A 19207-nucleotide genomic window follows, 5' to 3' on the forward strand; every position below is an offset into this window, starting at 1 on the left:
GCGCGTCTGTGCGTGCGTGTGTGTTTCCAGAGTGTTGCTGGGATTACTTGACACATAGCATGTAGGAGCATGATTCTCGCACTACTGGTGCATTAGCATTCAGTCTAAAGATGGACAGACACATTTAGAAGACACCGCAGGCTCCACACACCAACCATTCATCATCAGGGAGATTCACTCAATTCAGGACTTGTTATGACTGTGTGGAGGTGGAACACACTGAAGTGCTAGTTTGAATAATTTCCACTTAAAATGTGTCATTGTAGGGACGATAGATAAGAAAACAGAGGTTGCGTCACAGATGGCACCCTATACGCTATAGAGCCCTTTGAGCCCTGTTCAAAAGTAGTGTACTATATAGGGAATAGGGTGTCATTTGGGAAGCAACACAAAGGGCCTGCTGCTGTATGAGTGTCTTTCTAATGTCTTCAACAAGCAACTCTGACATGTATCCTCCTAGCTGGCATTTATTCAGGTACTTAAATGCCAGGGTAAATATTAAATGCACTGCAGAGGCCCATATTAGCATCTATCATGTCAGCCAAATAATTTAAATGGAAATATTCTAAAGTTGAAGCAACGTACACGGCTCAGTAGTTCATGAGCCCAATTTAGATAATCCGTCATATTTCAGCAGCGCTAAAGGAGCTGGTTGAAAGCAACATCCAAATAGTTGGATAAATATCAAAGCATCTATAGCCACAACAAATCATCACACACGTAGTTTGATCACTATGTAGGGCAGTCCATGGTATTTCAGATCGGGGAAAAAAAATGAATCCCCACCAGAATAAGAGGTGTTTATATAATGGGTGATTTTTGCTTCTAATCATTTGATAAATGAGAAAGAGAGAGAAAGAGAAATTGAGCACCTGAGCTCAATTTCGAGTCCCAGAGCAAAGGGTCTGAATAGTTATGGAAATATGTTATCTGTTTTTATTTTTAATACATTTGCAAAAAAAAAACATGTTTTCACTTTGTCATTCTGGTGTATTGCTTTTTTTTAAATCAATTTTAGAATAAGGCTGTAACGTAACAAAATGTAGAAAAAGTCAAGGGGTCTGAATACTTCCTAATGCAGTGTGTTCCTGTTTGATATGCATGCATATAATTAAAGTGGACATTGTTCTTTAATATGCCAGTGTTTGTGTTGTATCCAATGCATTTAGCTTACATTAGGATAAAGTAGTCTAGGCCTTCTAATCTAGTTGTATTACATCATATCGCCTATCATTTAGTTATCAATGCATAAGGTGAATATAAAACCAACATATCTTAAGCATCATTTAATAATATGCATAGGTGTTATAGTTGTATGAATTTATCACGATGCAAACCTGCTCCTTGGAAATAAAACACCAGCAGTCCTAATGCAATGTAATATTAGCTTCACACTGAAACACCACGATTATGGCTGTTTGTCATTCTTAAACTGTCCGCTTATTTCGCAATTTCAATTTTTTTTTGCTTCAGCCTCTGTACAACACATGAAAGCTTACATGTCATTTATCCACAATGATGTAGAAGCAGACCAAGCGATTTGCAAGAAGAGGACCCCATGTAAAACATTTCTGGTCGGTGTCACCTTAATTCACCAACATCAAATGTTATTGTTCACATAAACATGTTTAGCAGATGTTATTGCGGGTGTAGAGAATGTAGTAATATCTAACAATTTGACAACAAATACCTAATACACAGAAATCTAAGTAAAGGAATGTAATTAAGAATATATAAATATATGGATGAGCAATGTCAGAGTGGCATAGACTAAGATACAGTATATACATATGAGATGAGTAATGCAAGATATGTAAACATTACTAAAGTGACATTATTAAAGTGACTAGTGTTCCATGTATTAGTCACTAATTATTAAGTCTGTGTATGTAGGCAGCAGCCTCTCTGTGCTAGTGATGTCTATTTAATAGTCGGATGGCCTTGAGATAGAAGCTGTCTTTCAGTCTCTCGGCCCCAGCATTGATGCACCTGTACTGACCTCGCCTTCTGGATGATAGCAGGGTGAACAGGCAGTTCTTCGGGTGGTTGCTGTCCTTGATTAACTTTTTTGGCCTTCCTGTGACATCAGGTTCTGTACTGAGTGAATCAATTATTTTACTTTTATTATTATTATTTGAGTTAAATATTTCCATTCTGGGAAAGTTGTTCACTGAATTGCTAGCACTAGTTGCTCACACTGCTACATTGGCTACAATGTAAACAGACGTAGCTAGCTAGCATTAAAGCTCGCTTTGTTAACGCCAGCTGCGTGATGATGCTGTTTCCTATTCAGGTTAGAGGTGACGTTGAAGTAAATTTCAAAGGAGTCCTGCAGGGGCATCAGGGGCTTTTCCTGCAGGATATTGTCAATCCTACAGAATTCCTGCAGGACACCTGCACAATTCCTTCACAAAAGGTTGAATTCCTGCTGGATTCCTGTAGGACTTTTTTATACATCATTGGGGCCGAGCTCCCTGCCATCCAGGACATCTTCATTGTGCAGTCTGGTAGGAAGACCCGGAAAATCGTTAAAGACTCCAACCCCCCTAGCAATAGACTATTCTTTCTGCTTCCACATGGCAAGTGGTACCGGTGCATCATGTCTGGCACCAACAGGCTCTTGAACAGCTTCTATCCCCAAGCAATAAGACTGATAAATAGCTAACAAAATAGCTACATGGACTATCCGAGTTAACCTTTTATCTTTTATTTTCGCACTCTATGCACACTCACAGGGCCCTATACACTCACACTAACTCCATCATCTGCTCACTCACATAATATGCAGATACATGTATACTCACTCTACACACACACACACACACACACTCTTTAATTACTTGTTATTTTTATCTCTTATTCTTATCTGTATTTTTTGAAACTGCATTGTTGGTTAGGGGCTCGTAAGTAAGCATTTCACTAAGGTCTACACCTGTTGTATTCGGCGCATGTGACTAATACAATTTGATTTGATTTGATACAAGCTGCTGCTACTCTTATAGTATATCCTGTTGCCTAGTCACCTTACCCATATATATACTGTATCTACCTCCATCCCTCCAGTATCCTTGCACATTGTAAATATGGTACTGGAACTGACCCTGTATATAGTATGCTTACTTACTTCTCGTGTTCTTCATATTTCTTCTTATTTCCTTTGTGGTTTTTTTCTAGAATTACATTGTTATTGATTATTGCACTGTTGGGTTTTGAGTTTGCAAAAAGGTAATTTCATTGTACTTGTGCATGTGACATTTAAGCTTGAAGCTTGAAGTAGTCAACAGCTTTTTCCCACTGATCTTTGTCGATAGCGCCTGCTAAATTCAGGGCAATAATGTAGTTAAGAGCAGTAGTAACATTTTTGCAGTTCTCCATGGCTAACGTTATGTATTTAAAAAAAGCCGCAGTAGCAAGGATTATCTACACATGCTGCATAGCTCATGTTGTAGACAGAAGCATGCTACATGCTTGGAGTGGAGTAAACAACAAGGACTGTACCTGAACAGGAATACAAGCCTTGCTTTAACACCCACCCAGTCTTGAACCATCTCAGTGGAGCAAAAACACTAAACATATACACACCCCTACCTTGTCGACCAGGGAGAGAACCGAACCAGGGTGCACACTGGTGCAGCTGGCTTCCGGGTTAAGTGGGTATTGTGTCAAGAAGCAGTGCTGCTCTCGACCTTTTCCTCTCCCGAGTTCGTACAGGAGTTGCAGCGTTGAAACAAGACTGTAACTATCAATTGGATACCACGAAATTGGTGTCAAAATAGTTTGGTGACTTTCACGAAACTTTGAGTTGATTAAATTGTGACAAATATCAAGAAACCGTTAGATTCTAGTCCATTTAATGCTATAATTACCTCGGGTATTATATGCTTTTAAATGGGGGGGGGCAGTGTATACACTGAGCAGTATAATAAGAGTATGGTAGCAGCAGGTGTCATGTGTGTGTAGCATGAATGTATATGTGTGGGTGTGTGTGTGCGTGAGTGAGTGCATATGTGCTAAGGTGCCGAGAATCAGAGCAGGTGGTCAGTCCAGTTCAAGTGTTCAGCAGTCTGATGGCTTGTAGATAGAAACTGTCTCTGAGCCTGTTGGTATCAGACCCCATGCTCTGATACCGTCTGCCCGATGGTAAGGGAGAGAACAGCTCGTGGCTGGGGTGTGTGGGGTCCTTGATGATGCTGCGTGCCTTCCTCAGACATAATTAACTTTTTTAATGTTTCTAATGTTTTTATTTTTATGAAATTTCCCTGAGGAGGATGGTCCTCACCTTCCTCCTCTGAGGAGCGTCCACTGGTGGTAGTGTTCTCAGTGATGTGGAAGCAGAGGAACTTAAAACTTGTGACTCTCTCTACTGCTGTCATGTTGATATGGATCGGGGCATGTTCACGCCTCTGCTTGCTGAAGTCAACAGTCAACTCCTTTGTTTTTGATGACGTTGAGGGAGAGGTTGTTGTCATGACACCACAAAGCCAGTTCACTTACCTCCTCCCTATAGACTGACTCGTCGTTGTTGGTTATCACCACCTACAACCGTGGTGTCGTCAGCAAACTTGATGATGGAATTAGTGTTGTGCAAAGCCACGCAGTTGAGGGTAAACATTGAGTACAGCAGAGGACTGAGGACACATCCCTGGGGGGCCTCTGTGTTACGAATCAATGTGTAATGTTGTTGCCAATCCTATCAGCCTGTGGTCTTCCCCGTCAGGAAGTCCAGGATCCAGTTGTAGAGGGTGGTGTCCAGACCCAGGGTACTGAGCTTGGTGTCGAGCTTGGGGGGAACAATAGCATTGAATGCTGAACTGTAGTCAATGAATAGCATTCTCACATAGGTATTCCTCTTTCCCAGATGTGGTACGGCCGTATGAATAGCGATGGAAATGGCATCTTCCGTGGATCTGTTGGAGCGGTAGGTAAATTTGAGTGGGTCTAGTGGGCCTGGCATGCTGACCTTAATGTGGGCCATGACCAGCCTCTCGATGCACTTCATGATGACCGAGGTGAGCGAGACAGGGCGATAGTCATTTGGGCATGTCGCATTGTTTTTTTGGAGACTGGGACGATTGTGGTCTCCTTAAAACAGGTGGGGACTACAGACTGGAATAGGGACAGGTTGAAGATGTCAGAGAAGACACCAGCAGGTCAGGGTGTCTTAGGACATGGCCAGGGTGGCGACTTTGTGATTATTCACTATTTTGAGAGTTTTCCTAACGTCAGCCTCGGAGTGCAAAAGCACGTTGTCGTCTGGAGCAGCGAGAGTCTTCCTGGATGGCACGGTATTGTCTGCCTTGAAGCAAGCATACCAAGTTTAAGGCTCATCTGGGAGGAAGGCTACAGTGGGCACCACACAGTTGGATTTACCGTTGTAGTCTGTAATCCTTGTCACATGCGACATGAGTCTGAGTTGACAAAGATCAATTAAAGTTTGAATCTGTATTTTTCTTTGTGTCCCTAATGGATTCGCAGAGCTCGTACCTACTTATCAGGGTTTGTTCTGCTGACATTGATTGCTGCCATAACAGTTGTGGTATCTCTGTGTGACACATGCAGGAAGCGTCAGGCAAAAAAATTAATTCACAAAATGCAAGTGATTGTTCTGAGAGATTTGGGGAGGAAATGTAAGCACCGCCAGCCCCCATCCCCTGGAGGGTTCTGCTCAGCTAAAATTGCCCAGCTTGCCCTTAATTCCACAATATCCTCTCATGTTATTGTACCCTGTGTGTCTCTGAATCTAGGTCAATGGAAGCTGTGGTATCTAGTGAAAAGTAGATTTACACTGCCAGAGAGGTCCAGTCACCCAGTCCTGCTGTGAAAAACCCTGCCACACTTTGGTAGTAGACAAATTGTTTGCCTTGTTTTAACTTTCCTACTGTACATGGATACACCAACTTAATAAAGGCCTTTTAACTGCAACTGCATCTGTTTGGAGTGCAGTGTTTTTTTGAGAGGGTATAGAAGTTACTACAAGTTTTTCATCAACTTCAATCGAAGTTACTACAAATTTTTCATTAATGTCACAAACCTGGGCAGCCAAAGAGCACCTTATCTTATGAACTATTATTAATATCTGTGAGCACAAACTGGTTCAGTTGTTCACACTCATCCAGAGAGAGGTTTGAAATTGCATCCTCCTCCTTGTATCAAAGCACTTGTGTTTGTTGCTGACAATAGGGCTGAGACCTCATGATACAATATTATCCTGATTAAATGTATTATATGTATCAAGATTCTATATGTATTGTGATTTGATACTGCGATTTTTCACTACTGTATATGTCTACTGCAGAGGAACAAGAGAGACATGAGAATTTGTTTTGGAGATAAAAGTGCTCAAAACATGTTGGCACACCATTTAAAACATTCAAAAGGAAGATGGAGAACAAGCTATAGGATGAGAAATACTGAAGTTTTGGTGCAGTTACAGCCAACTAGCGCCAAATATTGAGTTGCACCCCCATTTGCCATTAGAACAGGCTAAATTTGTTGGGTCATATACTCTACAAGGTGTCGAAAGTGTTCCACAGAGATGCTGGCCCATGTTGACTCCAATGCTTCCCACAGTTGTGTCATGTTGGCTGGATGTACTTTGGGTGGCAGACCATTCTTAAAACGCACTGGAAACTGTAGAGCGTGAAAAACCCAGCAGCGTTGCAGTTCTTGACACACTCAAAACGGTGTGCTTGGCACCTACTACCATACCCTGTTCAAAGGCACTTGAATCTTTTGTCTTCCCCATTTACCCTCTGAAAGGCACACATACACAATCCATGTCTCAAGGCTTGAAAATCCTGAAATAGCCCAACTCTGCCCATTCATCTACACTGATTGAAGTGGATTTAACAAGTGATATCAATAAGGGACCATAGCTTTCACCTGGATTCACCTTGTCAGTCTGTGTCATGGAAAGAGCAGGTGTTCCTAAAGTTTTGTACACTACCGTGAAATGTCCTTGTTTTTGAAAGAAAAGCACATTTTTTGTCCAGAAATACAGTGTGTTAATGTTGTAAATGACTATTGTAGCTGGAAACGGCAGATTTTTTATGGAATATCTACATAGGCATACAGAGGCCCATTATAAACAACCATCACTCCTGTGTTCCAATTACACGTTGTGTTAGCTAATCCAAGTTGATCATTTTAAAAGGCTAATTGATCATTAGAAAACCCTTTTGCAATTATGTTAGCAGAGCTGAACACTGTTGTTTTGATTAAAGAAGCAATAAATCCGGCCTTCTTTAGACTAGTTGAATATCTGGAGCACCATCATTTGTGGGTTCGATTACAGGCTCAAAATGGCCAGGAACAAAGACCTTTCTCATGAAACTCATCAGAACAGCGCAAACTGGCTCTAACCGGAATAGAAAGAGGAGTGGGAGGCCCTGGTGCACAACTGAGCAAGATGACAAGTACATTAGAGTGTTTAGTTAGAGAAACAGACCCCTCACAAGTCCTCAACTGGTAGCTTCATTAATTGGTGGGTCTAGCTTCATTAAGCGGCAGCGTGGCCTAGTGGTTAGAGCATTGGACTAGTAACCAAAAGGTTGCAAGTTGAAATCCCCGAGCTGACAAGGTACAAAACTGTCATTCTTTGCAGTTCCTAGGCTGTCATCAAAAATAAAATTTTGTTCTTAAAACCTGTTGGGGCTAGGGGGCAGTATTGAGAATTTTGAAAAAAAATATGTGCCCATTTTTACCTGCCTCCTACACCAACTCAGAAGCTAGGATATGCATATTATTAACAGATTTGGATAGAAAACACTCTGAATTTTCTAAAACTGTTTGAATGGTGTCTGTAAGTATAACAAAACTCATATGGCAGGCAAAAACCTGAGAAAAATACAACCAGGAAATGAGAATCTTGTGGCTGTACTATTTTCGAGTCATTGCTAATAGATCACACAATGACAAAGGATTCATTTCGCACTTCCTATGGCTTCCACTAGATGTCAACGATCTTTATAAAGTTGTTTGAAGCGTCTATGATGAACAGAGACTTGCCAAGTTAAATAAATAGTACCTGCAAAACACCAGTCTCAATGTGAAGAGGTGACTCTGGGATGCTGGCAGAGTTGCAAAGGAAAAGCCATATCTCAGACTGGCTAATACAAGTAAAAGATTAAGATTGGCAAAAGAACAGAGATGTGGCTTTTTCTTTGCAATTCTGCCTAGAAGGCCAAATATTAACAGTGTTGGAATCTCACCCTTTATTAATTAATTAATTTCAATCTGAGCATTGGATGTGTGGTAAGTCATGGCCAAGTTGTTATATTGTAGAGTAAATGCTGTGGATTCTAAACGCGAGATGACAGACGAGAGGATCTATAGGATTTGACACAGTCATTTATTACAGAAGTGGAACAAAATGTCTCCCCATTCATGTTCCCCCTTGCTATTCCTCTGTAACACGGTTTCGCTTTGAGCATTAAAGTGGACTTTAGTGAGTCTTCATGAAGAACTTCATTACAGTATTTGGGATGTCCGCTCTCTCTTACATCTCCAGTTTGGCAAAATATCAAAACCTCCCCATGTGACTGACTCACTTTCATTATCGCTCATCTCATCGTGTGTGTGAAGGGAGGAATTTAACGAGATTAACTTTCCCAGAGATCATCAGCATGTACAGTACAGAAATCCTTCACCTTGTAAAACGTGTTAAAAGAGATCTGCTATGCCACGGAGTAAGATGGAAAAGGTAACTTTAATCGAAATGATTGATCCAGCTGTGTGGCGTTTGGACAGCTCAGGGCATCCCATTTGATTTGACCACCCATTCCATCCCATTCTCTGAGTATATGTGTTAAAATACCCATTAAGTTAGAAAATAGATGATGCACTGAATGCACTATGAAACTACTACAGTATGTGTCCAGAATAATACCATGCTAACTCTGATACATACATAACTCCATCTGTGGTAATGATGGTCCATTGCAGTTCTGTTAAACACTGATAGCTGCTGATTCAAACCACTTATTTTGGTTTTGGAACAGCTTCCCAAATCTCAGACTGTTTCTTTAATTATGTAGTTTCGCCTCAATCCAAAAAGCGGTAAGGTGTTCGGCGTTCCCTTTCGTAGACTGCCACAGACAGAGAAACAACAGTAGTCAGCAGTATGGAGCTGCTGTAATTAGGATGCTACACAGACCGTTCTATTTCCAGCCTCCTCCACCCACCCACTCTCCTAAGAAGCACGAGCACAATTCTCTCCCATACCTCCAGTCCACTAACAGAGCCTGGTCAGACCTGGAGATTGTCTGTCTTATCAAAACTACAAAGCCTAATTAACCTTGTAAAAAGGTTGTTGGGCAGTGTTGTATTTATTTATCTACAGTGTGAATGATGACCCTCACCTTTGCCGTGTCTCCCCAGACAACAGATTACACTCCAGTGTTAATCTGACTAAATAACTTCATGCTCCGTAAAGTATGTGTGCGGGTGCTTGTGCATGTGTGTGTGTGCATGAGCGAGCATGTGTTTGAATGTGTGTGTGTGCACGTTTGTTTGTGTGTGTGCGTGCATGTTGTGACGGTCCTGAATTTGTCTGCAAATGGTATTATTCGGCCCTCATTGAGTTCTCTACAATAGGGTTTAACCTAAACCACAGACTATTTTCACTCTGAGCAGAGATGACAAATCTCTGGAGGGACTTGGAACAAAGAGAGGTCAGATTTCAAAAGCAATTTCCTCCTCTCTGAAACACAGTCAGTAAACGTAATACCTTTACGTTCCAAATCGGAAATCCTTATAAAATGATGGAACAGCGATAATGAGATTTTATTTAATAATGAACAAAAATATAAATGCAACATGTAAAGTGTTGGCCACATGTTTCATGAGCTGAAATAAAATATACCAGAAATGTTCCATAAGCACAAAAAGCTTATTTCTCTCAAGCATGCTTTTCGTATAGCCTAGGCCTTTAGCCTAATTGTACCAGGGACACCCCAGTGGTGTCAGGGTGTTTTCAACAGCCAGTCTGTTGCAATATTTTAATTTTGTTGCACTAAGAGAGGAGAAGCTGCTCACATAAGTAGGTAGAATGAAATGGGATTAACGTCTTCACTGCCCCCCCCCCCCAGTTTTATCATAAGTTTGAGAAACAGATGTCTCACAAGTCCCCAAATGGCAGCTTCATTAAATAGTACCCGTAAAACACCAGTCTGAACATCAACAGTGAAGAGGCGACTCCAGGATGCTGGTCTTCTAAGCAAAGTTCCTCTGTACAGTGTCTGTGTTCCTTTGCGCATCTTAATCTTTTATTTTTATTGGCCAGTTTGAGATATTGCTTTTTCTTTGCAACTCTGCCTAGAAGACCAGCATCCTGGAGTCACCCCTTCACTGTTGACGTTGAGACTGGCGTTTTGCGGGTACTATTTAATGAAGCTGCCAGTTGAGGACTTGTGAGGCATCTGTTTCTCAAACTAGACACTCTAATGTACTTGTCCTCTTGCTCAGTTGTACACCGGGCCTCCCACACCTCTTTCTATTCTGGTTAGAGCCAGTTTGCGCTGTTCTGTGAAGGGAGTAGTACACAGCGTTGTACGAGATCTTCAGTTTCTTGGCAATTTATTGCATGGAATAGCCTTCATTTTTCAGAACAGGAATAGAGTGACGAGTTCATAAGAAAGGTCTTTGTTTCTGGCCATTTTGAGCCTGTAATCAAACCACAAAGGATGATGCTCCAGATATTCAACTAGTCTAAAGAAGGCCAGTTTTACTGCTTCTTTAATCAGAACAACAGTTTTCAGCTGTGCTATATGAGCATTAATTACTGATAGGCAGCTTAAACTTCTTCAATTCAACCATTATTGGGTTCAAATACACATTTAGATTCGTGAACAGCCATCCACAACAACCACAATCCGTAAGGCACAAATAGTTAAATGAGAGAGCAGCAGTGTGATTCACATGAATGCACTACGTAGATATCAATAATAAGTTATCCCTATCGCCGTAGACTACACCACTGCTGTCATCCTTACCTCCAAGCATTTATTCAAATTGGATAATCCTTGGATGCCAACAGCAGTCGAACCATTGGACAACATAGCTTGGACTGTAGCCTACGAACACCTATTCCTGCGATCCATCAAACACATTTGGTGTGTCATCATAGCGATCTCTGACATGAGGTCAGACTCACTCGGGTGGAACAGACTTAAACTTGTGCCTTTTTTCTTTGCTGATTTGAATGTCATTGAGAAAACAGATGTGTCAAAGATTTTTTTCGCAAACATCCTTTCTGAATTTAAAACATCCTGAAAGTAATCATCTAGTATCTGTAATCTGATTAAAATATTTTTGCTGGTAATGTAACGGATTACAGTTAGCGGTTTTTGAAATCCCTTATATGGGAGTAACGGATTACATGTAATCCGTTACTCCCCAACCCTGGCTGTGGAGATTTTTCAGCGGCAGGGACTGGGAGACTAGTCAGGATCGAGGGAAAGATGAACGGAGCAAAGTACAGAGAGATCCTTGATGAAAACCTGCTCCGGAGTGCCCAGGACCTCTGGGTCAAATGTTCACCTTCCAACAGGACAATGACCCTAAGCACACAGCCAAGACAACACAGGAGTGGCTTTGGGTCAAGTCTCTGAATATCCTTCAGTGGTCCATCCAGAGCCTGGACTTGAACCCGATCTAAAATCTCTTGCGAGACCTGAAAATAGCTGTGACCTTTGACGCTCCCCATCCAACCTGACGGAGTTTGAGAGGATCTGCAAAGAAGAATGGGAGAAACTCCCCAAATACAGGTGTGCCAAGCTTGTAGCATCATACTCAAGAAGACTTGAAGCTGTAATCTCAGCAAAAGGTGCTTCAACAAAGTACTGAGTAAAGGGTCGTAATATTTCAGTTTTTTTTGCAAAACAATTCTAGAAACCAGTTTTTTCTTGTCATTATGGGGTATTGTGTGTAGATTGATGAGGGTGAAAAAAACAATTTAATCAATTTTAAAATAAAAAAAAGTCAAGGGGTCTGAATACTTTCTGCACTGTATATGGAGGATGTGCTGTTTCTGTATGTTAATGTATATGTGTAGGTGTTATTTATTTATTTATTTCATTTTTTAAACCTTTTCCCTTGGGAATAAAAAAAACAAAGTTGTGAAGGAAATTGTTTAGGGAGAGAGTTGAGTTCTTTAAAAAAAACTAGTCAGTTAAGAACAAATTCTTATTTACAATGACAGCTTAGGAACAGTGGGTTGACTGCCTTGTTCAGGGGCAGAACAACATATTTTTACCTTGTCAGCTCAGGGATTCGATCTAGCAACCTTTCAGTTACTGGCCCAATGTGCTAACCACTAAGCTACCTGCCGCTCCGTTGACTAAACTGGTGGGTGTCGGGCGTGTAGGCAGCTCGGGGGGGTCTGGCTAAAATTTGATATAGAGTATGTCTCTGTGTACTTCATTTTTTAAAGAGTTGTTCATTTGTTAGGCTATTGGTTGAAGGTGCAACACTATATTGATTATTGAAATACCTTTGATCTAGTTCAGTCTTATCAATCACTTAAACATATTTAATAATGATCTCTTACCTAGCTTGATGACTGTGGGCATTTTTGCTTACTTTTTGTTGTTCTAAATAGAGACATCTTGAAGGGCCATGGGTCATATTGGATTGTGTACAAATGCAGGAAATGATCTTCAGATGCCCCATAAATTCTGGGGTAGGACCCCCAGATCCTTGCCAGGTTAAGTCCACCCCACTTCTAAAACCAAAGTTGCGCCCCTGGTGGACAGGCGCACCTTATTAAAACGAGCATGCAGGCCTTAGTCACTGGTCAGCTCCAATATTTTATCATCAGAAACCGGTGACAAGCTGTGAGTCTCTTCGGTTCTGGTAAACAGATTACACATCCACTGCTTTTCCGGGTGTGGATCAGATTGTGAGAGGAAGTACTCTTCAAATTTTGCTCAGATGTGACCCCATCATTTTATCTATGTCTACATCACCCACGTCAGACAGAGTTGAGAATTGGCGGAGCATATCGAAAATGCCTCTATCCACTCTCTCTCCAGATGACCAGCTTTTTCTGCAATTTTATAATTTGCTTGGAAAATGTCACTTGCGCATCCCCGCATGGATAGGTTAGGCAGCAGTCTAGTCTGTAGAGCTACAAATCCTGATACAACAGTCCCATCATAATCCATGTCCATTACAGTCTGTACTCGTTCAGAACACAATCTTTTACCTGCAGTTGTATTCTGAGGCAACTCTTTGCAACAAATAAATTATTCATATATGTAGCGAATATATATATACAAGAAGCAGGGCAAGGCGGGGCATTTGAAATGTCAGTCGTCTCATCTAATTGGATTGCAAACCAATTTCATGTGCAGGCTCTGTCTACACCTACAAGTCATTCAGTATCATCGGCCATATCCTGGATTCTACTTGTGTCATTGGAAAGTGGGATTTCACTGATCTTTGTGGCAGCAGTTGGGCCTAAAACCTCTTGGCAAGCATCCATGAATGAGAGCACGACAAGCTTTTCAACTATAGTGAAGGGAACCTGGCACTTGGGAATGTTATGAGAAAGTAAGTATGAAGCCTTCAGTCAACTCTCGTTGTCTGTGAAATGATTGTCTGTGAAATTATTGTGCAGACCAGCGGGTATTGAACACTGAAGGATATGTCAATCCTCTACATTACTCACCTGCGCCGGACATCTAAAGTTATCAATATAATCCACAAGTTCCTAATGATATATCATTTTATGATGTGTAATTTATCATATACAGTAGCCTAAGCATATATTATATATACACCACACATGCAACCTGTGATAAGACTATGCAATGTGTATGTTAACAAAGCCTATTAAAATGTTCCTGATTCCATAAAGATGATTTAGCAATATGCAATAAACTATAGTTGAGTTACAGGAATTGGAATGTCAACAAAGGTCTGAGAATGGAATTCTAAATGCAAGTGTATTGTATTACTTTGTAAAATGAATGATAACATTATAAAAAGGCATAAGCTTAAGTTACAAGCATTGACAAGCATTACAAGGCATTACTCTAGGCGAGAGGGAGAGAGACAGAATAGTCCCTGGGGCTGAGAAACAAGGACAGAGAGTGTATTTCACCAGCGCAGGTCAGAAACAAAGAACAGAGAGCGAGACAATGAATCTAAGACCCTTTTATAAGCATGTGAGTTGTTTGGGATTCAAACTGAGTTGTTGATCAATAGCATTACTGTTCAGTTAACTTCCAATCAGATACCAAACCTTCAGGATGTAAAGACGACATAACCTCTGCTTCTCAGAGGTGTGGGGGTTGGAGAATGGGTGTTGGAGTGATACTATAGCATTCCTAAGACAACACAAAGGAATCCTTGCATATAGTTGATAAGAGTCACTTCGGGGGCTGGGCCACCCTACATTTGGTATTATTTTTCTGGAATTCAATTTTGTTTAAAAGAGAAGGGGTACATTGGCGATCAATAGCAGGTCAGTGTATGATGGATGGTGGAGCGATTACTAATTTCACCCCAATACAGACCATGCAGGCCCTTAAAACCTGAAGAATAGAGAAAAAATGTAGTTCCCCTATTCACACATCCATTCTCACTCTGTGAGGTGAAGTAATGAAGGCAGGGGTAGCTGTCACATGGGAGGGAACGAGCGTACCCCATATGTCTGCCTTAGCAACACATAGTGAATCATTTTAACTGCACTAGCCTTGCATACTACACTGATAGCATACTTACTATAGGATGTGAGTGTGCTCAGAGTAAAGAGCAGTACTTATAGTTATCTTAGTTTGGATTCCACTTCAATTAGTGACCAAGGAACAATACCTCAACATACTGTACTGTATGTTGGCCTCCCTTACGTACTGTACTACTGCAATATTCAGTCACCACATATGAAGTCAGCACGATGAGTAACTGTTAAAGCAGTAAATGTGTAAGGCATAGAGCAGGGCACGTGCCTTCAGTACAGTGCCTTCAGAAAGTATTCATACCCATTTACTTATTACACATTCCGTTGTATTACAGCCTGAATTCAAAACGGATTACATTGATTATTTTTGTCACCCAATCTACAAGCAATATCCCATAACGACAAAGTGAAAACATGTTTTTAGACATTTTTGCAAATTTATTGAAAATGAAATACAGAAATATCTCATCTACATAAGTACTCACACCCGTTTGCTATGACACATCAAATTGAGCTTAGGTGCATCCAATTTCCTTTGATCATCCTTGAGATGTAACTACAACATTATTGGAGTCCACCTGTGGGCAATTCAATTATATGTACATGATTTAGAAACACACTATATAAAAGTGCAGTCGCAAAAACCATCAAGCACTATGATGAAACTGGCTCTAATGAGGACCGCCACAGGAATGGAAGACCCAGAGTTACCCCTACTGTAAAGGATAAGTTCATTCGAGTTACCAGCCTCAGAAATTGCAGCCCAAATAAATGCTTCACAGAGTTCAAGTAACAGACACATCTCAGCAGCATTTGGTCTGGAGTCCAAATTGGAGATTTTTGGCTCCAACCGCCGTGTCTTTGTGAGACGCTGAGTAGGTGAACAGAGGATCTCCGCATGTGTATTTTCGACCATAAAGCATGGAAGAGAAGGTGTTATGGTGTGTGGGTGCTTTGCTGGTGACAATGTCTGTGATTTATTTAAAGTTCAAGGCACACTTAACCAGCATGATTAACACAGCATTCTGCAGTGAAACGCCATCCCGTCTAGTTTGGGCTTAGTGGGACTATCATTTGTTTTTCAATAGGACAATGACCCAACACACCTCCAGGCTGTGTAAGGGCTTTTCTACCAAGAAGGAGAGTGATGGAGTGCTGCATCAGATGACCTGGCCTCCAACATCCCCCGACCTCAACCTAATTGAGATGGTTTGGGATGAGTCGGACCACAGAGTGAAGGAAAAGCAGCAACAAGTGCTCAGCAAATGTGAGAACTCCTTCAAGACTGTTGGAAAACATTCCAGGTGAAGCTGGTTGAGACAATGCCAAGAGTGTGCAAAGCTGTCATCAAGGCAAAGGGTGGCTATTTGAAGAATCTCAAATATAAAATATATTTTGATTTGTTTAACCTGTTTAGGATAGGGGGCAGTATTTTCACGGCCGGATAAAAAACGTACCCGATTTAATCTGGTTATTACTCCTGCCCAGAAACTACAATATGCATATAATTGTTTGATTTAGATAGAAAACACCCTAACGTTTCTAAAACTGTTTGAATGGTGTCTGTGAGTATAACAGAACTCATATGGCAGGCCAAAACCTGAGAAGATTCAATACAGGAAGTGCCCTCTCTGACCATTTCTTGGCCTTCTATAGCCTCTTTATCAAAAACAGAGGATCTCTGCTGTAACGTGACATTTTCTAAGGCTCCCATAGGCTCTCAGAAGGCGCCAGAACAGGGAATGATGACTCTGCAGTCCCTGGCTGAAAAACAGTAGCGCATTTGGATAGTGGTCGACCTGAGAACAATGAAACGGGTGTGCGCATGCACGTGAAGATTCCATTTTCAGTCTTTGAACAAAAACGACATCTCCTGGTCGGAATATTATCGCTATTTTCCGAGAAAAATTGCATAAAAATTTATTTTAAACAGCGTTTAACATGCTCCGAAGTACGGTAATGGAATATTTTGAATTTTTTTTGTCACGATACGCGCCGGCGCGTCACCCTTCGGAAATTGTCTTGAACGCAAGAACAAAACGCCGCTATTTGGATATAACTATGGATTATTTGGAACCAAAACAACATTGAAGTTGAATTAGAAGTCCTGGGAGTGCATTCTGACGAAGAACAGCAAAGGTAATCCAATTTTTCTTATAGTAAATCTGAGTTTGGTGAGTGCCAAACTTGGTGGGTGTCAAAATAGCTAGCCATGATCAAATCAAATCAAATCCAATTTTATTTATTTATATAGCCCTTCGTATATCAGCTGAAATCTCAAAGTGCTGTACAGAAACCCAGCCTAAAACCCCAAACAGCAAGCAATGCACGTGAAAGAGGCACGGTGGCTAGGAAAAACTCCCTAGAAAGGCCAAAAACCTAGGAAGAAACCTAGAGAGGAACCAGGCCATGAGGGGTGGCCAGTCCTCCTCTGGCTGTGCCGGGCGGACACCATAACAGAACATGGTCAAGATGTTAAAATGTTCATAAATGACCAGCATGGTCAAATAATAATAATCATTGTAGTTGTCGAGGGTGCAACAAGCACGTCCGGTGAACAGGTCAGGGTTCCGTAGCCGCAGGCAGAACAGTTGAAACTGGAGCAGCAGCATGGCCAGGTGGACTGGGGACAGCAAGGAGTCATCATGCCAGGTAGTCCCGAGGCATGGTCCTAGGGCTCAGGTCCTCCGAGAGAAAGAAAGAAAGAGAGAAAGAGAGAATTAGAGAGAGCATATTTAAATTCACACAGGACACCGGATAAGACAAGAGAATACTCCAGATGAAACAGACTGACCCTAGCCCCCCGGCACATAAACTACTGCAGCATAATTACTGGAGGCTGAGACAGGAGGGATCAGAAGACACTGTGGCCCCATCCGATGATACCCCCGGACAGGGCCAAACAGGCAGGATATAACCCCACCCACTTTGCCAAAGCACAGCCCCCACACCACTAGAGGGATGTCTACAACCACCAACTTACCGTCCGAAGACAAGGTCGAGTATAGCCCACAAAAATCTCCGCCATGGCACAACCCAAGGGGGGGGCGCCAACCCAGACAGGAAGACCACGTCAGTGACTCAACCCACTCAAGTGACGCACCCCTCCCATGGACGGCATGGAAGAACACCAGTAAGTCAGTGACTCAGCCCCTGTAATAGGGTTAGAGGCAGAGAATCCCAGTGGAAAGAGGGGAACCGGCAAGGCAGAGACAGCAAGGGCGGTTTGTTGCTCCAGCCTTTCCGTTCACCTTCACACTCCTGGGCCAGACTACACTTAATCATAGGACCTACTGAAGAGATAAGTCTTCAGTAAAGACTTAAAGGTTGAGACTGAGTCTGCGTCTCTCACATGGGTAGGCAGACCATTCCATAAAAATGGAGCTCTATAGGAGAAAGCCCTACCTCCAGCCGTTTGCTTAGAAATTCTAGGGACAATTAGGAGGCCGGGCTATCTACTCAGAATATTGCAAAATGTGCTTTCACCGAAAAGCTGTTTTAAAATCTGACATAGAGATTACATAAAGGAGTTCTGTATCTATAATTCTTAAAATAATTTGTGTTTTTTGTGAACGTTTATCGTGAGTAATTTAGTAAATTCACCGTAAGTTTCGGTGGGTATGCTAGTTCTGAACGTCACATGCTAATGTAAAAAGCTGGTTTTTGATATAAATATGAACTTGATTGAACAAAACATGCTTGTATTGTGTAACATAATGTCCTAGGAGTGTCATCTGATGAAGATCATCAAAGGTTAGTGCTGCAATTAGCTGTGGTTTGGGTTTTTGTGACATTATATGATAGCTTGAAAAATGGGTGTGTGATTATTTCTGTCTGGGTACTCTCCTGACAATCTAATGTTTTGCTTTCGTTGTAAAGCCTTTTTGAAATTGGACAATTTGGTAGATAAAGGAGAGTCTTGTCTTTAAAATGGTGTAAAATAGTCATATGTTTGAAAAATTGAAGTTTTTGGATTTTTGAGGAGTTTGTAATTCGCGCCACGCCCTATCATTGGATATTGGAGCGGTGTTCCGCTAGCGGAACATCTAGATGTAAGAATTAACACTTTTTTGGTTACTACATGATTCCATATGTATTATTTAATAGTTTTGATGTCTTCACTATTATTCTACAATGTAGAAAATAGTAAAAATAAAGAAAAACCCTCTAACCCTTGAGTTGTTCTAAAACTTTTGACCGGTAGTGTATACAAAAGTATATGGACACCTCTACAAATGAGTGGATTCGGCTATTTCAGCCACACCCGTTGCTGACAGGTGTTTAAAATCGAGCACACAGTCATGCAATCTCTATAGACAAACATTGGCAGTAGAATGGCCTTACTGAAGAACTCAGTGACTTTCAACGTGGTAACGTCATAGAATGCCACTTTTCCACCAAGTCAATTTGTAAAATGTCTGCTCTGCTAGAGCTGCCATGGTCAACTGTAAGTGCTATTATTGTTAAGTGGAAACGTCTAGGAGAAACAATGACTCAGCCGCGAAGTGATTGTTCACACAAGCT

The sequence above is a fragment of the Salmo trutta genome, chromosome 27 (assembly GCF_901001165.1).
Source record: "Salmo trutta chromosome 27, fSalTru1.1, whole genome shotgun sequence".
Classification (NCBI taxonomy): Eukaryota; Metazoa; Chordata; class Actinopteri; order Salmoniformes; family Salmonidae; genus Salmo; species Salmo trutta.